Consider the following 4,595-nt stretch of genomic DNA (forward strand, 5'->3'; position numbering starts at 1 on the left):
TGTAAAAGTACAGAGTCACAAGGTAGTCACGAGGTAATGCCTGCTGGACTATGGAATGTCCTCTCCCTGGTTTCCAGGGTAACTGACCACAGAAATGCCCCCACCTGAGGGCAGCCAATGAGAAATGGTGGCAGGCAACCACTCCCTTAGAAGTAATTTCTAAAAGTCCCTAGAAGCGAGCCAATCAGAATTGTACCCATACTAGCACCCCTAAATGATGTAACCTTGTGATTTTTCCCTTTAAAATCTGAGCTTGCAGATAGGTGGGCACTTCCTCCAGCCTCCACTGCATTGGATGTATTGGACGAAGTCCCTGCCTAGGCTTGTATTGCTTTTGGATATCCAGAATTAAACCTTGCTTTTGCATTCCAGCATGCTCGTCTTTGGTGGTCTCTCTGGGGGTCGCGATCTGGGCACAACATAACAAGGCTGTTGATGGCCTGGCAGGGCATTCACTAGCCCGTGGCCTTTTCCTCACTTAAAACAGGGACCCAACAGCTTTTGGGTCAGCAAGTGCCAGCACTTGGCAATTTTGTTTTTGGGCTTTTATCTCTTCCCTGGCATACCTTAAATGCCACAGATGACTCTCTTGCCTGTGGGGTCAGGAGCCTTGCTCTCCAGATGCTGAAGTTTTAGTCAGGGATATCTAGGGAACAAGAGATGGATTTTACTCTGTGTCCTGAATTTTTTTTTCTGATGATTGATGGCTTAAGGACAGCTTTTGGAAGATCTGCCAGTAGGCAGACTATAAACCAATCCTTTTTGAAGACTTGCCTGAGGCTATAAGCTGATTTTTTGGCTTAAGAGCCATCCTAACTACTGTAAACGTATTTGTATGCATCTTAATGGCTTCCAGACCCGTCTGTACTTCTCAAGGCAGTTTGAGAATGAGTGGGTGGAGTTAAGGTGAGTTAGGGTGAGTCATAGAAACTGCCCAAGCCTGCCCATTTGAGCCCACCCACTGCTGGTGGAAGTCAGAAAAGGTTGCACGTGGCAGACGCAGAAGTGGGGAAGGAGAAGGGTTTCGAACTTTAGCAGAAACCTTGGGGATAAAGTAACTCTTATTTGCCCATTCACTGGCAGAAGTTCCCGCAACTCTGTTATGCGGCCAGGTTTATGCTCTTATGTGGCCAGGTTTATGCTGTGCTCACCCCTATCCACCAATGTAGGTGGTAAATGTATCTGCCCCTTTGTCTCATGGCTGTAGCTGAGAGAAAAATAAAAAATTAAAATAACAAACCGTGGTCAGACTACAATCTCAGGCATCCCCAAGAGTGGAGAGAGGTCTATGAATCAGCTCAAGTCACAAGTCCTCTTTATCAAGGGATCGTGAGGGCTGCGACTGTACTGTAGTTGGTCCATCGTTGAATGCTAGACACCATTTACCCCCTAGTCAGGAGTGGAGCGAAAATGTGCCTGCTGTTGCCAGCACAGCCCAAGGACAACCCCCAGGGTGTTCGTCACAAAGAATATAGCTCAGACTACAGCCGCGAGAATGGCAGACTCACTGTGATGACAGCAGTGGTAGCTGTGTGGGAGTCCAGCAGAGGTGGCGAGGGACACACGCACACTCACAGTCTTGTGGTCTCGCTGGATGGGGGAGGAGGCGGCAGGCAGCAGCAGTCACAGCATGTCCTCAGTGCTCAATGGTGCATCCGAGTGACAGCACCAATGTTGGATAAACGGCATGCTGCTCGTGGCTGGCTGCTGCCTGCAGGGGCCATGCTGATGGAGGAGAGTGCTGGAGGAGAGTCACAAGCTATGGTTACCTTTTAGAGCTTTATTGGGGGGGAAGAGAGAGAGAGAGAGAGAGAGAGAGAGAGAGAGAGAGAGAGAGAGAGAGGGAGGATAGATGGAAGGAAGGAGCAGAAATGAAAGAGAGGGACGCACAGAGGGCCAACCCATTTTTTAGGCTGGGACACTGTTGCAGGCTGATGACCGAATCCTTACACTTTTCCTTTCTGTGTTTCTACCCTACCTGGGCCAGAAAACAGTGCTGGAACCATAGTCTATGTCTGTGGGCAAAGCATTCAACAAGTATTTGAAGAGTGAAATCGAACAAAGTTGATTTGGAACATAGAACTTTTTAAAAGCTGTGCTAGACACTGGGGACAGGTATTCAGCAAGGGATGATGTGATGCTTAATTTTCATTGTCAGCTTGACTGGATCACTATGGAAACATGTCTCTGGGGATGTCTGTGATTGTGTTTCCAGAAAAGTTCAGCTGTAGAGGGAAGACCCATCCTGTATGTGGGTGACACTATCCACCCATAAGTTGAAGTTCTAAATGGAATTAAAAAGGAAAAGGCAGATGAGCATTGTTATGCCCAGATCTCAGGGACCCACAAAAGACCACAACAGAGACTGAATTCCATATGGAAAAGCAAAGACCCTTTATTTCAAGCTTTGAGCTTGGTCTCTATGTCTGTCTGATGCAGTGGGAGAGCAGAGGACCCAGAGCCCAGGCAGGGTGTGGTTTTTATCATAGCAGAGGTCAGGGTGAGGAGATTTCCAGGGTTCAGGACTCTGATTAGCTGACATTTGTCCATGGGTATAGGGAATGTTTGGAAAGTTATTTCCCCTTAGTTGCAGACCCTCCCTGGGTGGAGTCAGCTTATGGCTTTTCCTGGGTCCAGGTGTTGCCTGCCAGTAAGCCTGTCACAGAAGCTATATCTGGACCTCTAAGCCTGCCATGGCAGCTGTGTGGTCAAGCTGTTTGGGGCCCCCACAAGCATCAGCAGCACTCGCCTCTCTGTTTCCTGACTGAAGGTGCAGCATGACAAACTGCTTCACACTCATGCTACCATGTGTTCTCCACCATGATGGAGTGCACTGTCAAACTGTGAGCCAAAACAACCCCTTCCAAACAAATAAAAATAAGACCACAGATGAGCCCCAATACTGTCTGCAGGGAATCGTGGAATTGGAGCTGTTAACTGCCTTGAGACCATGCTTCATAGGATTTTCAGGTGAGAGTCCACGGCCCCTGGGGTACTGTGTAACTTTCTGTTCCTGAGAAACCAAGGCACACCCTCAGGCAGTGGAGAAATCAGGCCACCTGTGTATCTCTGCATTCCCTAGCAGTCAGCAAAGCATAGAAGTCTAGCAGAACAATTATTCTTATATTAATCTGTGTACCCAGTATGGCTTGCACATGTCATTGTGTCTGACAACTAGAGCTGTATTCTTCCTGGCAAACCACCATTATATTCTGATAAGGGTATAAAAGACCTGATTGCTTACAATAAACTGGTCTCAGCCTCAGTCTTGCTGAGACTCCTCAGAACCAATCTGGTTTTAGTTCCTGCTGACCTCATCAGGAGAAACTGGTTTAGTAGGTGGTGGCACTTGCAGGTGGCACTTGAACAGAAAACTGAAACATGGGAATTAAAGCAAAATTAAGGTAAAGACCTCCTGGTTGTGGTGCATGCACAAGTGTAATAAGACAGGAGGTTAATACATAGAAGGTAATATGGGACAGAAAGGGTCGAAGGAGGGACATTTGTTTACAGAAGTTCTGTGAACTTTGTTGCTGGAAGGAGTTAATGTAGGATACCATCAATTGATGAAAATTCTGGAGTTCATTAGTGAACTTCAGCCTTTTTTTTCCTGAAGAAGAATCTCTGAATCATAGAACTTGGTTCCAGTTAGGAAGAGCATTTCAGGGAGAATTAGATGCAAGAGAAACAGTGAAAAATCCTAGTAATGCTTTTCAGCTTTGGAAAGAAGTAAAAACAGTAACTGATAAAACTGATGTAGTTAAAATTAAAAATGAAAGAGATCAGAAAGTAACACTGGAAATAGAAGGAAAATTATCACCCCAGAATATATACTGTAGTGTCTCTCTCTGTGATAAAGTTGACTGTTTCCTCTTTTGTGTGCTGATTTTGCCCCTCCACCTCCTGCTTCGATTCCCTCCATTCCTAACTTCTATCCATCAAGTGCAGTTCATGATAACACAGACACCTTTTTTCCTCTGCTTTGCTTTATCTCTTACTAAGGTTATTAAGGGGATTTCTCATCTCACCCCATAAGAGAACTAGTCTCTTCCAAGCCACAGTATAGATCTCTGATGCAAGAGGCTTTTTGTATTGAGCCTGGGAGATGGAAGATGACATGGAAGGAGTCTCTCTTTTCCCGGTAAGTGAAACACCCAATCCTAATAACCCAGGGCAATGAGTTAGAAACTATATATTCATTTCATTTAAGAATCTTAAGGGTCTTGAGCAGACTTGTGCTCAACATGGAACAACTGATCCTTTTACACTGTCTCTCCTTGATTCTATCTCTGGAGTTGTTTTTGTCGCCTCTGACTGGAGGATCTTAGCAAAAGCTTGACTTACTGGGAGTGAATATTAACTGTGGAGGACTGATTATTCAGAAAGATGTCATAACCAAGCTAACAAATCAACAGAATAATTTTCCCATAATTTTTTAAATATTAGCAGAATAAAGCATGTATAGTGATGCTCAGTTACGGATTGCATATCCTCCTGAAGCTTATAGACCAAAAGAAAATGCTTTTGCACTACAAGCATAGTGTGATTTACTAGATTCTGGAAGGAAGAGGAACTTTCTAAAATTAGACAGGGGC

This window comes from Peromyscus californicus, unplaced genomic scaffold (genome assembly GCF_007827085.1).
Source record: "Peromyscus californicus insignis strain IS unplaced genomic scaffold, ASM782708v3 Scaffold_12__1_contigs__length_115047231, whole genome shotgun sequence".
NCBI classification, from domain to species: Eukaryota; Metazoa; Chordata; class Mammalia; order Rodentia; family Cricetidae; genus Peromyscus; species Peromyscus californicus.